We start from the raw sequence: 24,861 nt of genomic DNA, 5'->3' as shown, positions 1-24,861 counted from the left end.
TACTTAGCATGTCATGAGTGGGGTCAGGGACTCCATTCTTTTGAAAAGATGCTTCCAGGCACTAATGATACAAGCAAGATTTGAGGTGATTTAGTTTCTTAAAAAAAAAAAAAGTTAAAAACAAAAAGCATATGTATATGAGAGTATCAGCACATGTATATATAGGCACCAGGTACCTCGTACATTCTTGGTACCTGAGAGGCCAGAAGATGGCATCAGGTTTCCTGGAACTAGAGTTACAGGTAGATCCAAGCCACCTGATAAGACTGCTAGGAACCAAACCTAGATCCCAAACAAAAACACACCAAGCGAATAGACACCAGCTTCTTAGCTCCATGATATCACATGCGCCTGGAGTCAGTCACAGTCAAAGAAAGCAAGCCCAGGACATTCTTGGTTTGTTGGGTTCATGAGCCCATGCAAGCCTAACAGCATACACCAGAGGACCAGAATGTTCCCGCCCAGTTTTTGGACAGCCCAGATTGTGTGTTGTGTGTGGTTCTTGGTTCTGCCTCTCCTCTTGTGACGTTCAGGGTGTCAGATGTCAGTGCTTGCCAGGCTAGAAGGGGTAAACAGAGTGTGGGATGAACATCATAGCTCCATGTCTTCTGCTTTCTTCCTCTCAGGGTGTCCAGACCACAGGACTCTGGAGAGAGGTAGGTGGGGATGGGGGGCTTCTCCAAGAATCTCAGTGTTATGGTTCTTTAGATAAAGGGCTTCTCTGATGATCTTTTAATGTAGCAGCTCTCTGAGACGATCTTAGCTTGTTCATATTTATTGGGGTGGGTTTCAACGCATACCCCTTTGTTTTTGTTTTTGTTTTTTTGTTTTGTTTTGTTTTGTTTTTCTGAGACAAGGTTTCTCTGTGTATCCCTGGCTGTCCTGGAACTCACTCTGTAGACCAGGCTGGCCTCGAACTCAAGAGATCCGCTTGTCTCTGCCTCCTAAGTGCTGGGATTAAAGGCATGTGCCACCACTGCCCGGTGAATGCATACCCCGTATTCAGAGGGTGAGAGTATCCAGGGTGGGAAAACGCCATTGGTTGAACGCTAAGGCGCTGAGATGCTGCATTAGCAGGAGAGGCATTTGGTCCAGGTGTGGCCACCTGGTTGGGGATTCCCTGGTTAAATGCTCCAAGGCAGACATGGAAACAGGGAAGGGGCTGGTTCCACTCCTGCCAATCTCAAATTTCAAGATTTCCGGAGTTTCAAGATGCTCTACCTCACCTGGTCCGTGCAGGTTCCTCTTGTGGCAAGGTCCATGTGCCCCATAGTTGTGGATGTTTATTATCCTCGACCCCTGATACCCATTAAGTACCACGCAACTGTTATCCTCCCATTTCCTTCACGTCAGGTGGACTGGGTCGACTCCAGGAGTCACGTGACACGAGCCTAGGCCAATCAGAATATTTCACCTCTCCTCAGCCATTCTATTTGGTTCAGATTTCCTCACAGGACCCTATAGGTTTCCATGTGACTTTTGCTGAGAGAATCGTTTGTTTGTTTGTTTGTTTGTTTGTTAATATGTGTGTACATACACTTGGCATGTGCATGGCCAGAGGTCCGAGGACAACTTCCAGGAGTTGATTTTCTCCTTTCACCCTGGGGGTAGAACTCACACCACTAGGTTTGGAAGCAAGCTCCCCTACTCGCTGAACCATCTCACCAACTCTTCAATTTTCTTGTGGAGTGTTCAGCGAGAGGAACAGAGGACACAGGCGCTGCTGTATCTCAGAGTCCCGGAGGTCCCTGTGAGAAAGGAAGCAAGAAGGAGCAGGCAACTGCGAATGACAAGGGAGAAGAAGAAACGGGTGACCTCACTGGAGCCCCTAATCAAAGGCTACACTTGACCCGGTCAGGAACCATGTGGCTTTTTCAGTTCCATGAGCCTCTGCTTCTGCCACACAAGGTTAAGTTTCTGTTTGGTATCAGAAAACAAATCACCCTGACGGGGAAAGTTGAGACCTGGTTCCACTTGACTGTATCGGAGCAGCTCAGTCGACCCCGTGGAAGCTTTCTTTGAGCCATCTGTAGGCAGGAACACACTTCAGCTTGTCCTCAGAAGAAAGCAGGAGCCAGGGTTGCCTACCATACCACCCTTGGCCATTGACTCAAGGGTTTCTATCCATTTGCAGCCAACTTACAGTCCCTCAGATTCTAGAAGAAAGGTGCTAGGGAAAGGGCTCAGGAATCAAGTTACCCGCTGTGGGCTAAGCAACCCTGTACTAAAAAAAAACCAACTGTGGGTAGAATGGGCCTATGGATAGACTGGGCAAGACAGAACTAAAGCTGTAGACATTTCCTTTGTCTATGTTCTTCTCTGCTCTCCTCAATGCTAGAGTAACCAATTGTATTAATCTCTCTCCCCTCCGTTCTCCCCCTCTCTTTCTCTCTCCCTTCCCCCTCTCGCTCTCCTCTTCTCTCCCCACCGTACCCCATTTCCCCAAAGAGCTTTCACCTAGCAACTAGACTAGGACAGTTCTTACAATATGATCCATAGTAAACAGGCTCACCAGCTCATGGGTCAAATCTATCTGGATCTGAATTTTAGGTCCACCTGTATGAATATAGCTAAGAAATTTAAATTCTCAGAATCCTGGTTTGCATTTAAACATATCCTCGTTGGGTTGTCATAAGGAGAGACTATGTCTAAATACAAAAGTATTATTATTATTATTATTATTATTATTATTATTGCCATATAGGGTTTCTCTGTAGCCCTGGCTGTCCTAGAACTTGCTCTATAGACCAGGCTGCCTTCAAACTCACTCACAGAGAGCCACCTGGTTCTGTCTCCCAAGTGCCCAGCAATATAAAATATTATTACAGTCAAAATATCGATATTGCTTACAGCCTTCAGAAGTATTTTCATAGTCACCAGGATCTGTCCCTTCCTTCCTTAAGAAGGAGTTAGGGACTCAATGGTCAGTGTCTCTGGCAGCAGCAAACTTATTCTTCGTTTGTAAAGATGCTCATGAATGCAGTCCTTAGGCCATGGTCTAGAAACACAGGGTCCATGGGTCGAGATCAAAGGGGGCACCCACAGATTTAGAGTAGCCATTCTATGACATGCAATATTTAAAATTCCATTAATTGGAGGTTGTCATCATCACTGACTCCTAATGGAATGGCTGGGGCCAGTCGTGGGCATTTCCATCCATCCTCACAGGATGCTCTGTGGGCTAGGCTGCCTTGGGCTGCTCTTAACTGTAACGTGTGAGACACCTGAGCAGAGGACAGAGGTCCTGAAGGTAGGACTCATTACTCTTGAGTGGGGCGCCCAGAGGACTCCCGCCAGGTGAAAAAAAGATTCTTATCATCGCCCACTTTGCAAAGCTCACACTGACTCTCACAATGCACAGTGAGACGGATTAACATCGTGAGCAAATAGCAAATAATGCTCAGCTTGGAGGCAAATCAGACATTAGACTTCTGATAAGAGACAAAGGTGATTCTGAACACTTCAGGATGTAAGATTTTATCTTGGAAAATGAAAAAAAATCATCGCTTTTACTCCTCAGGTCTCTGGGAAGAATTATTTAAAGGGCATTTTCATAACTTCAAAGCTCTACAATTAGTTTCTAGAAAACCTGTGGAAATACCTCATCTTTGGAACAATCTTTTCACATATCTCTACCCCCAAGAGTTTTCGAATCTGACAAATATTTTCTTTTCGATTAAAAAAAAATCTAATTGGATGGACATGCCCCTCATGAGGGTCAACCGTGTTCTCAAAAAGTGGCAATAGGTTTTCAGGTTCACGTACAGTGAAAATGTAATCTTTATAAATTACGTGCATAAAAAACACACCTCAAATGCTCATGCCCATGCATGTGTGGTGTGGTCCGGATCCTTGGTGCAAACACAGGAAACTTTCATATACCAGACATCACTTATGACAGCCCCATCTTCCATATAAAAGGTCATCTCCCAGCAGAAGAATGGCTTCCCTAGTTAAAGGGCTTCCGACTATAAGTGCTCTGCCAAGCCCGAGACAAGGGAATAAGAAAAGGAGATGTCAGATTTCAAATGTAGGGCATACCCATGGCACGCTCTGATACTGAACTAGCAGGAAGTGGGAGAGAAACCTCTATTTAGAGATGATTGGGTATAGGATGGGATCAGCACCATGTGGTGTGCTTTAGAAAGAATGGGGGCGGTGAGCTTTCCTGTCTTACGCTGTGACAAAATGTCCGCTATGGAGACAGGAAGTGGCAGCAAAGTGGTCCAGTGGGGCTTCCTGGATGTTTGAGGAGCTATGTGTGTTCAAGTCTACCGGGGGCTGTTACCTGGCTTACAAGGCTTTTAAAGTCAGGATGATGCATTTAGGTAGAAGGGACAGTTAAAAGAAAATGGCTGGAGAAGAGCAATGGCATATTGGGATGGATCAGCCTCCAAGGAAGTATGTTAACCCCCAGACATAGATGCTGCCATATGTTAGACACTTAAAAAATATATACACACATACACGGCAACACAAGGAATGAGCGCTGCTGCCCTGGTCTCTGAAAATGCTCACATGATGCTTTTGAAACATGCTGTTTCCAGCAACCCTGTGATGACCATAGATAAGAGGTCAATGACTGGAGTCCAAGGGAGGGTTATCCTGAGCAAGCCTGCCACCAAGGCTGAGCATCTCTGCCTGCTGCCGCACCCCACCCCGCCCCCACCTCTCCAATCTTCTCCCTCTCTGTCAGCTCCTTTCTTGCCTCTGGAACAGAGAACATTCTGGTTGTTATTAAGCACAGATGGGGTCTGAATTCTCACTTTGAAAACCCCAGTGACAAGCCTCCAACCTGATATACCAACCTGGGGAAGCACATTTTCTTCCCTTCAGGACATAGTTACATGTAGTTAGGTTTTTTCCCTTCACAAGGCAGATGCCCAAAGCAAAAAGTGTGAAGTAGCAGGGATTTGGACACTCTGTACAACTCCCCCGGGGTATCCCTGGGGACGAAGGCTCGCAGTGACAGAAACCTGGCTGCACGGACAATGACCAAGGCCTCTTAGGGATTTTCTCTTTCTGCGAGTGTATATATGTTCAATCTCTCTCTTCTCTCTACTCCCAGAATCCTCCCCTCCCTCTCTCATATACATACACATCTCTCCCACACAAAGATTTACATGCACAAGCTATACAAGAGTGTGACTTCTGCAAGCACACACATGGTAGTAACACACTCTTTATTTCCTATCTCTGTCACTATACCCAGTATATTTTAAAGTAAGTCCTGGGAACCACCCCACTGCCTATTGTATAAATAAAGTTTTATTGAACATAGACATGCTCATTCACTTCTGTATTGTCTTTGGCTGTTTTAGTCCTATCACTGGTCACACTACAGTGGTCATAACACAGATAACAGGTTCCTTAAAGTTCTAAATTTGTCCCCTGGTCCTCGATGAAAACATTTGCTGGCTCCTGTTTCAAAGTAGCATCTTATATCTAGAAAATACATTTGTTTGTTTTAACTATTGAGCAGACACCCACTTCTCCATTTTAAAAGTGACTTATGGGGCTAGAGAGACAGTTCAGATAGTAAATGCCACCATGGGTGCATGAGGATACGAGTTGATCCTCAGAACCCACATAAAAGGCTGAGTGTGGTGGCCCGCCTGAAATGCCAGCACTAGGGAACTGTTGGAATAGTGGACCCCAGGTGCTCTTTGGTTAACTACCAGAGCATACTCAGTGAGTTTTGGGCCAGTGGTAGATGGAGCATGAGGAACAACTCCAGAGGTTGACCTCTTGCCTTTATACACATGTGCATACTTGTGCTTACATACTTGCACAGATCTTAGACTCAGTGAGCCTGACCATAAGAAAAATGACCCTCTACCAGAATACCTACTGATGTCCTATCTCCATGTGGATACTCTAACTAGAAGAAAACAATTGTAGGGAACCCCATTCCCTTCTATTGAAAAATATCTTCTCTTAACATCTTAAGTCAAATTATGTTTTAAATTCTTAAGCTCTTAAATCAAAATATGATTTTCCCCTAATGGTCTCTCCATTCTTCCCTCTGCCCTTGTGAGAGAAAACATTCCTTTCTATAAAGGAAAGCAAGTCAATGGGGACATGGGTGTACTTCATGGTAGTGCCTTGCATCTCTGGATTAAAGACTCTCCCAGTCCCTCAGTCTCTCTCTCAGATGGGTGCTGCCAGACATTCTGTTTCCTCTGTTGCTTTTGGTGGTGGCCAAAGCTCTGGGGAATGTTAGGTCCCAGCTACAGAGATATTAGCTGCCTCATGTGCTGCCCCCATTGCTCTGACAGCTTATCAGAGAAGGACTAATGGGTATATAGGGGGGAAGTGTTCTTTCAGAGGAAGAAAAGTAGAGGCAGAAGCCCCTTTCAAAGTTCCAGGCGTGGGGCAGCACCATGGTCCTGCCATGTCGGTGTGTGTTCTCTGTGGATGGTGATGCTGGGCCTCTATGAAGGTGGGTGAAGGCTGATGATTCTACTGGGAGAGCTCATTCCAGAGATCGGCATATCTTGAATTAACCACTCAACAAATCATAAAACGGGATTGTCAGATTCATTATGGGAAAAGCCGGGCTGGAAATAATGCTTTAAGTATGTGTTATGGCTGCCGGGGATACAACCAGTATTAGTGGCTTAAGGGGCTCAGGAAACTTCTGTGAGACCAACAACAAAGGGCCAGCAAGTGCTTCCTGAGAACAATGGAGGATGGGCCCTCTCCCCTGCATCAGTGAAAGGAGAGCTTTCTTATTATTTTAAAATTTGCTACTCCAAACACCCCCATCTCCCCATGGTGCCCATGTCAGAGCTGAAGAGGACCCCCCCTCAAAAAAAATCAGGGCTCAATGGAGTCTCTCATTCTGTGGTAATGAGCTCCAATTTAACAGGATCATTATTTCTGACATTAAAGTTCTGAGAATAGTCACATGCCCAGAAGCAATTTTTTTTTTTTAAACCAGCTAATCCCAGAAATAAGAAACTGCCATGAGGGATGGTGAGTCAGGGGCTAAAAAAGTGCTTTAAGATAAGAATCCTGCCACGGATGAAGTGGACATGAGCACAGCCCACATAAGGCAGAGGCATCTGGAGGGCCTCCAGGCCCTGAGACATCCCCTTGGCCAGGACTGTTAGGGTTCTACTGTGACTGCGCAGCAGGTCACCAGGACCTGGCCTCAGGGTTAGATGGATTCTGGACTTGGGGCCTTTCTGTGTCATTTGTACCAAAAAGAAAGTGACTTTAGAATATTTTTAAAAAAATGCCCTGCGTCTTTGTTTGGCTTTTGTGCAGAATAGCATAAATAGTGCTCACTAGTAGGTGTGAATCAAGTGAGTGGGAGGTGGGAAACAGAACCTTTAGCACAACAAAGAGGAAAAGAAAATCCTTGGGACGATTGGAGGGGACATCTCAAGGCAGTAGCTGGGTTCCAGGCTGAGGGACTGTCCAGCTCTAACAAGAACATTTCAGAAAACCATAGGGCTAGGACTCTTGCGAGATGAGATTAATAAAACATCCAGTTTACAGACATATAAAGTAGTGGCATCTAAATCCAGGGAGAAGTACAGATATGTCCATGGTTACCAAATAGAAACTAAAAGATGGCAACATAGGATACTGGGAACAGAGCTATTGTGCATTGTGACTGGAATGTCCTTGAAGGATTTCTGTGTTGAAGATTCAGTTTTCAGAAGGTGGGGCTATCGAGTGGGGTGAAACCATCAGGGGATGAAGTGTAACTGGAGGATGGAAATCACTGGGATCATGTCTTGGGAGAGGATATTTTGTCCCTGGCTTCCCTTGCCTCTCTGTTTCCTGGCTACCATGAGATGAGCAGCTTTGTTCTACCATTTGGATAAAACAATAGACAAAGGGATTACAGACTTCTGAAACCATAGGTCAAAATAAACCTTTTTTTTTCTGTTAAGTTTTCTCAAGTATTTGACCACAGTGTCAGAATGATGATAAAAACAAAAATTGTATAGGAAAAAAACAAAGGAATTGTAATCTGGGTCAGCTGAGCCAAATGCTGCTCTAAAGAAAATGACATTATCATGATTGGGAGAGGGTAAGGATTTTATGTACTTATTTGTGGGGAGATGAGAGATAGATAGATAAAGAGAGAGAGAGAGAGAGAGAGAGAGAGAGAGAGACAGAGACAGAGAGACAGAGAGACAGAGACAGAGAGACAGAGACAGAGAGAGAGCCTCATTTACTATAGTTGGAAGTCCACAAATAATGGCTGACAGTGAAAAACCAAGAAACAACACTTGGAAAATAATAGGCAAAATTCCATGAAATCAGTTAAAATAATTGAAAGTTTTACTTCTAGGGATTATGAATCAAGCAGAATACTCTAGGAGATACTCTACCTTTAGAATAAGGCTGTTATCATTGTTTGAATGTAAGGATCAAATGGACAAACAATATTGAAAATTCAAAGTCCACTAGGAAGTTGATTATCTCTCATCAACTAAAGTGATCACAGTCCCTCAGTGTGTTAGAATGTTTTCAGTTCCAGCCTTCTCTGCCTCCCACTTAATGAGGTATCGAGGGCACCAAGTCTCAAGTGCTTTAAGCACCATCAGCAGAAGACACCCAAATGTGATGGAGGTGATGACCTTCTATGAGCAACACATCTGGCATCAATCCCAGGTGACGAGGCATCAGCCAAGTGCTCCGTCCACTTAGGTGGGCTCTCATGTAAGTGTATTCCCACAAGGGTGTCAACATCACTTCTGTCTACCCAGATGGGCCCACATCCCAGCACACTTCAACTCACGGGTTAAGGATCCCATACTTTGCCACTCCATTTTTGGATTTTCCTTGAGGCTTTATGTACATTAAACTTCCAAGTTTACCTTGTTTACTGGACACAAAAGGACACTGGGCCATGAAGGACCCAGGGCATGTTTTTCTTGAAAATATCGAGAAGGTTCTATTATTCTTCTCATGTCTTTTCATGGTCTTCATGGACCATGGATTTTAAAAATATACCTTATCACATATTTTTTTCCTTTCCTCTCTCCAATACAAGCTTACTGTTTCCTTGATCAAATCAGCATGTCACTTGTCAAAATATTCCTGTGCTAATTATGTCTTTAATCACTAGTCATATTTCACCATTCTGATATCACCATTCCTGGTCCTTCCTCTTTCTTCTTACAAGCTTTACACTCAGTGCTTCCAACCTAGCCCAATGTTCATGTGCCAGTCCCTCTGAGACCAAAGTTATGGTCTTGAGTGTGAAGCTGTGATGAGCAAATACTTAAAGTGTTTGACGCTCATTGAAACTTTAGAGCAACCAGAGAGCAAACCTAGCTTCTACATGTAATATGCTCTTGATCACATGACTCTTCTCACACTCTCTGCTATTTCTCAGTTCTAGTTACTTAGAGTAAATAATATTGGAACCCACTTGGAACTCAGTCTTCTCTAAGACACATATGCATGAAAGACTCTTTGTCTAGGGGACCATCACAGTACCTAATGAACCAAAGGGATAATGAAGGAAAATGCTAGAACCTGCTTAATTAAGAGCAAGAACCATTTGGTGTTCCCACTGATGCCCTATTCAGTATTTCTACAGACACAGAGGGATGCAGACATGCCTGTCATGGTACAGACCACACTGATAAAATAATAAAAGCTCGCTGTGATACATACCTTTCTAAAGTTTGAATTGATGGTGGAATTTTCATGGTCTCAGAGCAAACCAAGTTTTGGCTCTGTTAGGTAGCATTTCCATACTTCCATGAGCTAATCGTGACCCTAACCATGCACACTTATTTATCTTAGGTCATATACATATTCACCTACTTAATAGATTAGTAAACCAAGACTCATGATGGTAAACAGATTAGCCTTAGTTTTTTTTTTTTTTTTAAAGCTAATGGTTGACTAGGCCAGGATTTGAATCTCGATCTGATCCCAAATATCATAATCAAACTCACTAGTGCAGTGACAATTGATAAGAGGTGATGTCATACCACAGGAGACACTTGGTGGTCTTATTTACGTGGTGGCACTTACTTTCGTGGTTGCTACACCTGAGGAGAGATGAGCTACTGACATCTTGTAGAAGATGTTCCTGATAAATATCCCATAAACCATAGGAATCCTACGACAGAGTCACCTGACTGCGAATATCCAACAGGGTCAAGGTTGAGAGCTCTTATACCACACTATCCTGATTTTTTTTTTTAATGAATTTTTCAGTGAATTGTTCATGATGTACCCCTAGGACTGACACATAGTAGGTTTTCAACAGTTCTATGAATGGATTCCTTTTCTGAAATTTGAGCAGCTCTTATAATGCTACATGAAGGGCACCAGGTGCTCTTCTTTGTTAACTGATTATGCGATGAATACTTCAAAAAGATCTGCAGAGTTAGACTTTCCTACAGGTGTTCAGAAAAGGGCTTTGATGTGCAAAGCTTACCAAGACACTGTGGCAAGTCCCACTTGCAAACTCTAGTTACCCATTCTCCTGAGCCCAGCAAGAGACAGCATCTATGGACTCACTCACCTACACACCAGGGGCCCCATAGGACTTAGGATCCGATGTACTCCTTAGGACGTTTGCCTTTTAACAAGGTTTAGAAGAAAACAATGCTAAGAAATCATGACCCCCCCCCCATACTCATCACCTGAAATAAATAGCACAGGGACTCAGAAGCATGTAATCACTCCTTCAAGAGTGACACAGAGAGACCCAAGGGGAAGACAGGGAGACAGAAAGTTGAGAAGGCACAGGTTTCTCTATCCAGCCACTGTGGGCATCTTGCTTCATTCCTCTTTAGCTTGTGTGGTGAGTCTAGGCTTGTAGGAAGGAGAGGATGAAATGGGTCAAGCCCATGATGACTAATGGTGAGTTCATTTATGTATGGTTTCCATGGTACAAGCATTCCCAGTAGGACTAAAAGGAAGGGGGTGCCTGTTTTACCTTCTGAGCCTCCCTTCCCAGCATTGATGGTTATCTAAAGGAAACTGACATATTTGCTGTTAAGCAAGCAAATTCTTTTATTACCATTCATTCTCTCAGTACACTGTCATGGTGCATTACCCATCTTCTTTGTCATGGCCAGGTCTAGTGGATTCTCTTCTGAGGCAGGTGAGTCAGGGATATGTAAGACACTTCTGCATTGATGTGATTCAGATATGAGATACCTCTTGAAGGCTATGTGTTAAAGACTTGGTCCTGATGCTGGCACTATTGGAAGATGATAGAGGCTTTGATAGGCAGGGTCTTGGGGTGGGAGAGATTGCTCAGCTGTGAAGAGCATGCACCTCTTTTGCAGAGAACCCAAGTTTGGTTCCCAGCACCAGAGTGGGCAGCTTGTAATTGCATGTAACTCCAGCTCCAGGGGAATCAGCCCCTTTTCCATAGATTCCTGCATCTTACACATACACCCCTATATGCGTAATTTAAAAATGAGATGAATCTTTAAAAAAAAAAAAAGAGGTGAAGTCCAATTGGAGGAAATCATATCTTTGGGAGCATACTCTTAGAGGAGACATTAGTATTCTGGCTCTTCCCTTTCTCTCCTTTAGCTTCCTGGTTGCCATGAGGTGAGCATCTTTGCTTCACTGTGTGCCCCCCCTTTCATGATGCTCCACCTCATCACAGGCCCAAGATGACAGAACCAAGTGGTCCTGAATTGAAACTTCCAAAGGAACTAAAATAAACTTTTCCTCTTTTTAAGTTGCTTGCTTGTGGTATTTTGTCATAGTGATGACAAATATGCTAAAATGTATTTGTCTAAGATACTGACCTAGCTAGACCTTAACATGGATCCTACAGAAGTTGGCAATGCCTTGGATGGTGGTAAAGAAGCATGAGGAAAGGACTCTGACCAGCTCCCTTATGAGCAAAAAAGGTCTCTCTCTTGGTGTGTTTAGTTCCCCCACTGTCAGGCTTTCTGGTCACAGCCTTTGTTACTTACCTGGCTATCTAACTCACAGAGGTCTCTGTGTTCATAGAGTTATGTTTATGCTGTTGCTGCTTGTGGGCTTTTTGTTTGCTTGTTGTTTGTGTTACTTTTCTCTAGATATATATAGTGAATATCGAAGGTGAGCAAGGAAGATCCTTCAGAGAAGGTGATACTTTTGAATTCTCCTTAGTAAGGATAGCCAGCTATGCAGATGCTGGGGCTATAGTGGTAAGAATATCAAAGGTAAAGATTAAAGTTAACTGTGTGTCTCACTAAGGACTTGAGTGAGATGGCACTGGCTGGGGTTTGGAGAAGCTGACAAATCCGTCAAATTAGAAGCCACAAGAGGAACTGGGGGCAAGCATGTGTGCATGGGGGGTGGGGGACGGGCAGGCATACAGAAGAGACTTCTGGCCCCAGTTCAGAAAACAGATCCTGGGGGTCAAGAACAGACCAGAGAACACACAGATCTAACTTCATGGCTCAGTAAGTAAGTAAGACGGTGTAACTTGGGCCAGGATAATCAGTCATAGTGGGGATGGGAGAAAGGGTTGGATTCAGGATGTGCTTGCAGATAAAGTAAGGAAGTCCAGGAGTAGAGGAGGAATGAGAGTTCTTATCTTGAGCAAATGGAAGTTGGTAGCATTTATTGAGCTAAAGACAGGGAGAGAACATCTGAGGTGGGGCTGCTGTGTAAGTGCTGCGTTTATGATGCCTGCCAGAGGCTGAAGTAAAGAGCCCGGGGTTCAGGATGGGGGTGATTATTTTGGGGTCTTCAGAAAATAGTGGGATTGATTTTATTATTAATTTATTTATTGAACCAGGTTCTTCATATATGGCAGCTACTGTCCTAGAACTCATTAGGTAGACTAGGCTGTCCTCAAACTCATAGACACCCACCTGCCTCTACCTCCTGAGTGCTGGGATTAAAGGGTGTGCAATGGGTCCCAGCTCCAATCAGTGAAATCTAAATGTACAAGTTTAGATACATTCTTTTAGGAGAGAGGAATGAAAAGAGAGCTTTTCCAGGGGACCCGGGAGAAAGCACAGCTGGCCCAGCAGACACCAGGGGCTTTCCCTCCTCACTTGGGGTCAAGCTCCATCTATAAGTTTTGGCACTACATCCTATGGGGTGCTGTTGCTGATCAGGGGTTCTCCATGTCAGCTATAAGCACAACTACTATGGTAAAGATCATGCTAGGGACAGAGGTATCATTTGAGCCACAGAAAGCAGCCAACATTTAAAATCAGATCTCCAAACAATTTGAGGACCTGTTTATCAGCATATCAAGGATCCCTTCTCACCTTAGGGGCCTGGCTTGTCAGGTGAGTGCTGTGAAAACCCGAAGCCACCTACACACGTTCACAGTGCTTTGCTGCTCTACAACCTGAGTCCAGTGACATGTCATTTATCATGTGTGGTGCAAGGGGGCCCATTCACTAACAGGGGGCTCCTACACACACCTGTGATGTAGTATAGTCCCAGCGTCATCACCAGGGGAGGCTGAGAGGCTGTGGCTTGTAAGTAGCCTTGGAAGTGCTTTAAGGCCAAGGCTGGGAACCAGAGGCCTAAGTATTTGTGGAATTAGCTTGTAGAGAGGTGGAATGTTCCTTATCTTTACAGCAGCCACCACAGAAGGGAGAGCTTAGGGGATTTCTCTGCTCTAGGATATGGGTGCAAGCATGGGGATGGATTTTCACATCTGATTGAGTGTGTGTGTGTGTGTGTGTGTGTTCTCATCCTCTACCTTGTTTGAGACAATACCTATTATTGCTAACTGCTTTGTATACCAGACTAGCTGGAGCATCAGCATCTGGGGGACTCTCCTCTCTCTGCCTACCATCTCTCCATCAGACTGCTGGGGTTACACATCTGCACCACCGAGTCTGGTTTTATGTGGCTTCCCTAACTTAGTTCTTCACATACTTCTCCCATTGAAGCACCCTTAGCTACTTATCCTTATAGCTCTCTCTATATCTATATCTATATCTATATCTATATCTATATCTATATCTATATCTATATCTATATCTATATCTATCTATCTATCTATCTATCTATCTATCTATCTATCTATCCTTCTACTCAGTATTGGCTGTGTCTCTAACCACACCTATTTCATTGACTCCAAGGCACGTTCTCATGAAGGGCAAATGGGTTCATTAGTTTATTCAGGGGTATTGACATGCTATGGGGCACTGGAGCATGCAGCCAATCTCTCTGCATGCTCCAATGGGCTGTGGTTACCTCCGTAGTCTCTGCCAGGAACCCAGTGCTGGTTTGCTTCTATACCAGATTTATCACCATACCAATGACATTCTGGAGAGAAAGCTATCTATAGATATAGGGCCACCAAAAGTGTAAGGAAGTGATGGGGATGGGGAAGACAACAGAGGGTGTGCCCTAGGAGGCGGGGCTTATGAGGGAATGACACTGAGTTACTTCCTTATCCTTTGTGCATAGCAGAGGCTACCCATGTGCCTCTGCACCTGCAAAACCTACAGCAGCTTTTCTGAGTGAGATTTTCTTCAAAAAATGCAGCCGCTGAATCAGGAAAAGCTTTGTGGTAGAAGTCATGGAATTCAGAGCTTCATATTTTCATGAGAGGAAACCAAAGCCCTGAGAAGTTAAAATGATTTTCTTAAGGCTACATAGCTAATCAGAACAGATAGGATTTTTTTGCCCTCCTCTTTCTAATTCTTGTGTGTGCAGTATGGTGTTGGGTATGTTGCCCATGTTTTCTTCCTGTTGCTATGGTAAACATCATGGCCAAAAGCAACTTACAGGCTACAGCTCATCATCAAGGGAAGCCAATGCAAGAACCTGGAGCAGAAATCAAGTCAGAGACCATGGAGGAATGCTGCTTTCTGTCTTGCTCCCTCTGGCATGCTCAGTTAGATTATTTTATACAGCCCAGGTCCATCTGCTTAGGGATGTATTACTCTCAATATCGTGGATCCTCCAATATCAATCAACACAAATTTGATGTAGGCAATTCTACAGTTGATGGTCTCTCTTCCTTGGTGTGTCAAATTGGCAAAAAAAGATTAGATAGTGTGTGTGTGTGTGTGTGTGTGTGTGTGTGTGTGTGTATGTGTGTTGGTTCTGTCATCTTGGGCCTGTGATGAGTTGGAGCATCATGAAAGTGGGCACACAGTGAAGCAAAGATGCTCACCTCATGGTAACTAGGAAGCTAAAAGAGAGAAAGGGAAGAGCCAGAATCCTAATGTCTCCTCTAAGGGTATGCTCCCAAAGATATGATTTCCTCCAGCGATGACAAATATGCTAAAATATGTGTGTGTGTATGTGCATATTAGTCATGGCTCTCTAGAGTAACAGAACTTACAGAATGAATTTCTCTATAAATACAGGAAGCAGACTTATTAGAATGGTTCACGGGCTGCAGTCCAGCTAATCCAACAATGGCTGTGAATAGAAAGTCCAAAAATCTAGTAGTTTGGTTCACAAGGCTAGATGTCTCAGTTGGTCTTCTGTATATGCTAGAATACTGAAGAAGTAGGCTCCAGTGACAGTGAAGGAATAGGGAGCAAGACGAAGACGAGCAAAGACCAAGAGCATCCTCCTTCTATGTCCTTATAAGGCTTCCATATAAGGTTTGGCCCAGATTAAAAGTGTGTCTCCTCTCCTCAAAGATCCAGATTAGAAGTGGATGTACCTTCTTTAAATTAAGCAAGAGTCCCTCACTGGTGTGCCCTCCATTTTCGGATTTTAGTTAATATCCCAGATGTGGTGAAGTTGACAACCAAGAATAGACATCACAGTGTGTGTGTGTGTGTGTGTGTGTGTGTGTGTGTGTGTGTGTGTGTGTAGGCCAGAGCTCAATACTGGGTATCTTTTTCTATCTCTCCACTTTATTTTTTTGAGACAGGTTGTCTTCATAGAAACCTGAAGCTCACTGATTGGTTAGACCCACTGGGCTGTGCGTTATAAGGATCTGACTAGACATACCCACAGGGACAAGAGACCCAGATTCAAGCCCTCATGCTTCTGCAGTTTGCTCACTGACCCCTCTCCCAGCTCCCCTTACTTCTAATTCTTATAACCAAGCTGCTAAATCTAAGGTAGGCACGAAAACCTTCACCCTTCCGCGCATGCGTACATGTGTGCCTGTGTTGGCACGTGACTGAAGCACGCAGGGGTAATCTCTCCTTGCTTCATGGTTTCACGTCTCCCGCCAGACAAGAATTAAAAGACAGGAATAACTGAACGGTTCCCCCCAGGCAAGTAGATCAGTGGAGAAACAAAGAGGCTGCAGCTAGGTCTCCAAGGGGTCACCTGACTTCCTTCCCACAGAAGGATCTGGGGCTACGTTTTCATCTTCATCCCGTTGCATAATCTATAATAATGCGATTCCAGATGCATTTTTAGCAAACACAAGATGGAATGGGACCCTCTCAGCTGCTTCTGAATATCTGATCTGCAAACCTACAAGGAGTTTGCTTCACTAAGAGGAAAAAGCAGGCAGCTGCCTCAGTGAGTTCTGGGTGAGGGGCAAAGTGCTTCCGGGTGGGCTGTTGACTGTCATTTTTGTTATTGTTTTTAAGGGAGGGGAGGAGACAACACGGTGGAGTAGGAGACTCACCTTTGCACTCTCGTTTAATTGCTGCGGAAGGCATTTATTACTTCGTGTTCCCCCCACCCCCAGGAGTATCATCCTTTACAAGGACCAAGCCAGGCTCTGAGCCCTAGCCCCTCAGGGTAATTCAAGGTCAGCTCCTTCACTGTATCTCTCTGTCTGGGGTTCAGTAAGGCCCTCATCAAAGGAAAAAGGGCAGAAACGGAGTTTTTTTCCCCCTCCTTCTCTTAATTTTGCATACAAGTCCCATAAGAAGAAAATACCTACCATCCCTATCTCCCTCCCTGAGGATGTCTGAGGCCATCCCCAGCTGTCCCCACTGTCCCTCTCATCTCTATGCACCCAGGCAGGGCTTGTAAAATTGCTTTTCCCTGGGAAAAAAATCAGTCCCTTTCCACCTTCCTTGGATGGTTCTCACAAATGAAAGTGCTTTGTCATTTTTAATGCCTGCGTCTCCCTTCCCCTCCAGTCACAATACAGCCCTTAAAGCCCAAAGGTGTTTTTTCCCCTAAATATCCTTAAATCCCAGAGGACTGCAGAAATTTGCCCATGAACCTTTGCTGGTGCCGTGAGTGTTACACAATGCTGGAGTGGCTGTGAAGAGAGGTCCTTCCTGTCCTCTGGGCCTTGTGCAGCCTTAGGGTGGACAGCAGCGGGGGATGAGCTAAAGGCAATGGATTTCTGCCTACAGTAAAAGCACTGGGACTTTCCTTGTCCCTGCCACTGGCCAGCTCTGAGCATCCTGGCAAAGAACAGGCCTGGATGAGCTTTGCGAATCGAACAGTACACTAAAAGATTCAAGTTATTATTTTTAAAATGTCTCCGGCCCACGATTTGTCACAGACACCCATCACTCTGCTTAGATAATTGGGTAATCATTCTTTATGCTGAAGGGAACAACAACAACAACAATCTACCTTTGAAATGTGTATGCAGCAGTGTGGAGGTTGGCACACAGGGAACTCTGGTATATTAAGGTCTGACAACAGCTCTCCACAGCCAAAAGACTAACAATGCTCTGCAAAGACCTTACCAGGTTTTTCCATATCAGTTAGTGGGATACCAGTGTACCAGCACCTTGTAGAATATGGATATGGGGCTAATACACGAGGGTCTCAAAGTTGCTTTAGAGGAGAGATTTGTTGCCCTAAGTTATTTCTAAATGGCATCATTGCATGGTTCCTGCTTTTACTCGGGACTGGGTTATCCAGTGACACACATCAGTTTCACCTGTTCAGCCTCTTTCTGACCATATCCTCTACTTAAATGGCAAGACTTTACTGAACCAAAGCAACCTAGTTATGCAGAGGGTTCTTGCCTCTGAGCTCTTATCTCACCCATCAGGGGGATGGAGGATCTTGGCTCTGTTTTCAGATGGTCACAATCTTTCCTGAACTGATCCTATTGTAAGCTACAAACACAATGAATTGCTAAAATAAATAAACTGTCCTGATGCTGTAGAGATGGCTCATTGCATGAAGTGCTTGCACCCAAACATAAGGACCTGAGTTCAGATGTAAGATGCTGGCCGTGGTAGCAAGAACCTAAAACCCCAATACTAGAGAGGCAGAGACTGGAGGCTCCCCAGATCTTCTGGCCAGACAGCCTCACTGAATCAAAAGAGAAGACAGAGAAAGAGGCTGAGTGTTGAGCTTTAGGGGCCAGGCACACACACACACACACACACACACACACACACACACACACACACACATACACACATACACACACACAGATGTGTGCATACACATACATTACACAATGCAAATGTATGCACATAACCCACATCCAAAGAAAAGGAAAACTTCATTTGAAGATTGTATCAATGGATTCCTATAAAAGTTTTTAAACCTCTTTTTTGCAGAGGGTCCTGAGCCTCAAACCTAGGACCTCTCAAAACACAGGGAAAGCATGCCAACATAGGCTTATATTTTTATCTCCCATGGGTCTGTGTTTCTAAATGTTTACTCTGAGTTTTCTAACTTGTTGAGGATCCCTAACAAACAGTTCCTTGGTCAGAAATGCCCTGTAAGCATGTTGAGCAGCTTGGTTGTAAAATGCCTTTCCTTATCTTCTCACAGTGGCTCGCATGACAACTGGGTAATTTCTTATGCCTTAATTCTTACAAAAGTTTGTAAACCCAATATTTTAATAGCTTTGTGTAAGCATGGATGGGTCTTTCTACAGAACCTCTAAGCTAAGTCATCAATTGAAACCTAAGACAGAGGACAATTAGTGGCAATATGAATTACTCAGGCACCGCCTGAGAATTATTCTGGTAATCTCCCTCAGGTACGGGATGGGAGTGAGTTTGGGGCTGTATAAAAGGCACTAAAAATTTTTTTTTTAAGTTGTATCCCATGAAAAAAAAGTTTTAAAGGAATATATAGATGACGAAAACCAAGTTAAATTAAAGGGCAGAAAAATCAGTGAAGGCCGTGCACAGAATACACACTGCAGTGTGCATATGCACACATTTGTGTGTACACGCGTATGAGTCCACGTGCAGGCACACGGCGCACCTGGTGAGCAAGGTGATTGGCGCCAAGTAAGGAAGGGCAGGAAAAAAAAGGTTGAGGGAGCATTTTCAGAAAAGGGGTCCAATTTATATCCGTTGCCATAATTGGTTTGTTTGTGCAGAGCGGGGGAAAGGGGGCAGCGGGGAACGTGACGGAGTGAAACACTGGGGGCTGAGATTCCCCTGCCTCATGAGTTAGAGAGAAATTGTTAGTAACCAAGATGGTCCCGCAGGGGTTCATTAAGTGACTGGCCCTCCACAATATCCTGTCATTTCCAACCTGGATACGTCAACATTAGTCAGCTTGGCTGTATGCAATTGTGTGTCTGCCAGGGCGTGTGAAGGCATGGGGCCGCCCGCTCACTGGTTTTCTCTGCCTGTTTGTTCCTTTTCTTGGGGATACAGTTAAGTTTTCCACGGGAATTAAGATCCCATGCAATTTTTAAAAACAGGCCCCAAAAGCAAAAAGGTGCTTTCTTACTGGAAACACAAATTCGCTCTGACATTTAAAAAGCACCGTGGAGTCAAACAATAGCGAATCCGAGAAAGGATTTGAACCGGGAGGGCAGGAGGTGCCCAGAAAAGTCAAAGGAAGCCAGGCCAACACAGCCAAATGGGAACTTCTTAAAGCGCCCTGAAAAGGGGAAGCTGGCAACGTTTGTCTCCAGACTGTGAGGCCTGTCAGCTCCCAGGAAACAGAGTGGGTGGGGCTTCAAGGCTAAAGCAGGGACTAATTGCCAAAACTGTCCGGGTGCAGGCGACATTGGGGTGATTGTTGCTTTGGATCTCAGGACGTTCTTCTCTAGGCAAAAATGGAAGAAAAACGCTTGTACAGAGCTGTGTGTGTGTGTGTGTGTGTGTGTGTGTGTGTGTGTGTGTGGTGTGTAGGCTAGAGGTTCACAATGGGTGTCTTCTTTAAATCATTTCCCACTTTATTATTATTTTTGCATGTTTTTTTGCATTTTTATTTTCATCATTTGACAGTTTTATACCTATATACGATGATTTTTAGTCATTTGCATTTCATTTCTCTCCCCTCCCCACCACTGTCACTCCTCTGGCTAAGTCCCTTTCCTAGGCTCGTGTTCTCTTTCTGTGGAGACCATGCCTGTAATGAATGAGAGATTCTTGCCCGGGCATGGATGCGGGCTTATTCATTGGAGCAAGGTCAGCTTCTTCGTTGGCCACTGAAGAAAATAACTCTTTCCTGGACAACTGATGCTGCCAATAGCCTCTCAGAGAGGGGTGAGATCTTATGTGCCCCTCCCCCACCCGTGATGAAGGCAGGCCAGGGCCGGTTTTGTTCAGGTCATGCAGATCCCTGCGGTTTCAGTGTATTCACGAGCTATATTGGTGGTGTCACTGCAGAAGACATCTTTTGCTGCAAGACTCCCTCTCCTTGGCTTTTACATCATTTCCATCCCCTCTCCTGAGCTTCGGAGTTGAGTGCTACAGCTGTCCCCATGGGGGCTGAGCAGTCCATCGATGATTGTCCCAGGTATAGGTCTCTGTATTCGCCACCTGTGGCTGCTGGGAGAAGCTCCTCTGATGACAGCTGGGCACAGCACTAATCACAAATGACAACTATGGTTGTGGGTGCTATCACCCCTTTATTTTTTGAGACAGGGTACAGGGTCTCTCAAAGAACCCAGAGCTTACAGAATTGGCTAGACTGGCTGGCCAGCGAGCCTAGGCATCCTTCTGTCTCTGCCTCTTCACTGCATGGATTCTAGCCTTTCTCCTACCTCACTTTTATGTGTGTGCTGAGGATCTACACGCAGGTTTCCATGCTCTTGCTGGCTGATCTATCTCCCCAACCTTTGAGCAGAGTTCTAAAACTAAAAGTCTCTTAGTGAATCCCAGAAATTCAGATCTTAAACAAACAACCAAACAAAAAATTAAGGGGGAAGGGCAAGCACCACCCCTCAGTGGGAACTCTTCCTAAGAGTTGCATCAGTCCTGGGTAAACAGGAATCCAGCTAAAGCTCTTTGAAGGAAGTCCTTAAATGGGCATCCTCACTGGCCCTTTATTGGAAACTGGATAAAGCCAGCCTCCAGCCTGAGTGTAGAAGACTCCCTTTCAAGTGTAAATGGGAGCTGTCTCTGCCTTCCACCTGAGAGCTTGTAATGGCTCTCTGGAACAGTCCATCACCATGGTCCTGACAAAGAAAGTGACTATCATTTCCTTTTTTTCTTCTTCTTCTTCTTGTTCTTGTTCTTCTTGTTCTTGTTGTTATTGTTCTTGTTGTTCTTGTTGTTCTTGTTGTTGTTGCTGTTCTTCTTCTTCTTCTTCTTCTTCTTCTTCTTCTTCTTCTTCTTCTTCTTCTTCTTCTTCTTCTTCTTCTTCTTCTTCCTTTTTTCTCTTCCTCCTCCTCCTCCTCCTCCTCACTTTCCACAATAAACACATGTGTCTCTGCCTCAAAGGATATCTATAAGCATCTATTGGGATGCACTTTGGCTCAAATCTCAGGCTGTGAGTGGAAACCCTCCAGCATCAGCAAATCTTAAATAGAGCAGAGATTCAAAAGCCCCAGATTTAGTCACATTTCTTGCTTTGCCTACACATGAAGATAGGTGGTGCTATTTGCAATGATAGTGGTCCTCATGAGACACTATCAGTTGAGCCCTATCATCCATCCTATTTTAACTAACTTTATATGCATGTAAAAAAGCAAGTAGGCATCATCATCATCATTGTCGCCATGTCACCATTGCTATTATTATTGTTATTATTCTTCTATTTTACAGGGAAGGATCCTAGCCTCTGAGCCCTTGGGTTTTCATGCCAGTCCCCAGTCCTTCATGCATCCTCTTGTATCTCTTCTTCTTCCCCTGTCTCCATTTCCTAAGAGTCTCCCAGGTGCTAAGCCCATTCAGAGAGCTTTAGATATACATTATCTAATTAGCTCATTTGGCTTCTAGAGCAACAAATCAACCTAGGCGTTTGCTTTCCCCACAGAACTGCAGCATCCTCAGACACATGGACTGGTTTAGAGCTGCAGAGAGATCACTTCTGTGCACGCACATGGCCATTATGGATGTCCGTGATGGGCCCTAGGGCTGCCGTTCTTCAAGCCTGATACGAGCCTCCAGATAACTCCGAAGGGAACCTTTTTACCCTCATCATTACCACCATCCTTACTGTTTGTATCATCAGTGACCAAATCGAGGCAGGAAATAAGGTAAGATTTTCAGAGTGATATTCACCTTTGCCACAGATGGAGCATCCCTTGATTTTTATTTTACTTTATTATTTTACTTCAAGCCCTTTGAATGGCAATAGATGCCAACGTTTTGCTCAAATATTGTTTTCCCCCAGCCACTGCTTCCTGGAGGAGAGACAGAGAAATACCACTTTACACATGATAAAATCCCACATGTTTTTTCTCTTCTTCTTCTCTTAAATAAAGCAACAAATATAAAAGAATAGACCAGGGTCTTCTCCAAACAGAACCCTGTTCTAATGAGGGGATTTTGGACTTGTTTATACAGAACATCACTTTATTTGTGCAAAGTAAAGCCTCTCTCCAGGTATTTTTAGTGGATTGATCTCATCAAGCCAGGGTTTTATAAAAAGAAATACAGGCATATAGACGAAGGGAAGCGGGCCACTGTAATTATACATTAGTATTTTTTTTTCTGTGAAATAAAACCCGACTCCAAGTTTTTTAGCCACTGAAATGGGTCCCGCTCATCATGTATGTGATGTAATGACAGCTTCAGACTAGAGATGCTTCTGATGCATTATTAACCATAAAAAAGACATTAAATACCAGGCTCGAATGCCACGGGGATGCATATTTCACTAGGAATTAGTTTTCAATGTATGCTTAAAGTTTATTTTGGTAAACAGATGACTGGAGGCTGTCAGAGCTGCAGTAAGATTTATGTTCATTTGGAATCTTTTTGAAAGGAGAAGAACTGTCTGGGACCTCTGGAGCACCCACAGCAAGATATGAATCAAGCAAAGCAGGGGTGTGGTTTCTAAGAGGCATACAGTGTACATGCCCACAGGGGTACACACCAGCAGGATAAGCACATGGGGACACATACTCCCTATACTGTGCTGTGTATCTGTAGCAAAAAACACCTTGAATTCTTTCTTTTATTTCCACATCAGCCTCAGAAAGGCACTGAGAATAATTTGTTTCATCACTGACAAGCACTTTGTGATTCCAGTTTTGGACATGGAACATATGGATCACTCTGGCTCTCTTACTTTTGGTACATCCATATATTAAGACCTTCTTTGGTGGATGGGTAAGGTCACGTAACCAGACCTGCCATCAGAGAATTGCAACTGAAGCCAATTTCAAATGATCACAGATATAATGGTACCCACCTTTAAGGCTTGTTTTATTCTCTGATCTTGAAGAAGGCTCATTCTCAAGGCATGTACATCCTTTTTGACAGATTCTGATAGCTTAATATAAGCCTTTCCAAGCTAAAACATTTGTATGGAATGCAGTATGTTCTGTTTAACATTTGTTACATAGATATTTAACCACAGTTTCAGAGCCAAGTGGGCACGCCCAGCCTATACACGCTTGTAAAGTATTTTCCTCACTGCTCACATTCTGCTTGTACCTGGGAAAAAAATCCCAAGTGCCTGGCAGATGTTTCTGCAACTCCCAGGCTGCAGCGTGGTCTTTATCAGGTCAATGATCCAGCATTCACACTAACAGGATATTAGTACCATGAAGAATGCCTGCAAGATAGCAGAGAATAGCTCTGGAATGTATTTTCTTTTTTGCAGCCTTATCTTTTTGAGCTTTTGTTGCAACTGGTTTATATTCTCTGGCGACATTCCAGCTCCTGAATATAGCATCAAATTAGCCTATGCATCTGTGTCTGTTTCTTTGAGTAACGATTAATTGGATCTGGGTTTCGGGGAATGTCTCTTCCAAGGGTGGTTGATTCAGTAGTAGCAACCCTCCACGGAGCGTGATTCTGTCTTGCAGGGTATATTTAGCAATATTTGGAGATAATTTGGGTTGTTACAACTCAGAGGGTGCTAGAGGCATCCAGTGTGTAGAGAGAGCCCAGGGATGCTACTAAATGTCCTATAATACATATAATAGCCTTCTATCAGAAAGGATGCTCTAGTCTCGAATTGTGCAAGGATTAGCAAGCTTATTCTGAGAGTTTGTAACCATGGTCCTTCAAGATTAGAAACTTTAGTTGTGCATCATCCAACATCGATTAGTCTTGAAAGTGAGAAAGAAGCCCAAGTGCTAGTTTTCCATTGGATGGTGACTCCCTCTTGCATTCATTGTTAAGTGGTTAGTGGGATATGATGTCATCAGTACTCTCAGACCTACAACTCTGGAAGAGGACCATAGTAGGAGTTCCATGAGTATGCCCCTACTTACCCCCATTAATAAAGAGGTGGAGGAATGGTCCAGTTCAATGATCATGTAAAGCTCTAACAGGGGTGGCAGGCTTGGGAAAAGACCCTTGGCCCTCCCACCGTTAGTCTCCCTAACTGTCAGTCTCGAGTCCAAACCCAGAGATCACACCAAAGACATATGTGCCCCCCCCTTTCCCTCTCCCATATATATATAGAGATAGCAAAATGCAGGTTAACCTGCCTTTAATCTTTAATTCATACACAAGGACGTGCTGCTCAGAGTGAAATAAAGAGGAGACTCTAGAGGCAGCAAGTTCTGTAGGTTTGGCCAGATCTTCTTTTTCAAAGACAGACAGCCTGGGGAATCACAAGGATGGCCTTCCATTGCCCTCTTAGGTTCTTTTTATGGCAAAATGCTTGCTTGCTTTTATCAGTTCCTCTCCCAACCTCTGATTCCCACAGGCTGGGAGAAAAGCAAACACC

General features: G+C 44.2%; 1 long non-coding RNA gene across 2 annotated transcripts in view; it reads left to right on the top strand.

Moving 5' to 3' along the window:
• Nucleotides 1-385: 385 nt before the first annotated feature.
• Nucleotides 386-24,861, top strand: part of LOC116070137 — a 96,598-nt gene continuing 72,122 nt past the window's right edge. For both annotated transcript variants that reach the window (XR_004110287.1, XR_004110288.1), the window contains exons 1-2: nucleotides 386-656; nucleotides 21,988-22,210. This is a non-coding gene — a long non-coding RNA (uncharacterized LOC116070137). The remainder of the gene's footprint in view (nucleotides 657-21,987; nucleotides 22,211-24,861) is intronic.

This window comes from Mastomys coucha, unplaced genomic scaffold, assembly GCF_008632895.1.
Source record: "Mastomys coucha isolate ucsf_1 unplaced genomic scaffold, UCSF_Mcou_1 pScaffold22, whole genome shotgun sequence".
Lineage (NCBI taxonomy): Eukaryota > Metazoa > Chordata > Mammalia > Rodentia > Muridae > Mastomys > Mastomys coucha.
This window is presented reverse-complemented; position numbering and strand designations above follow the sequence as displayed.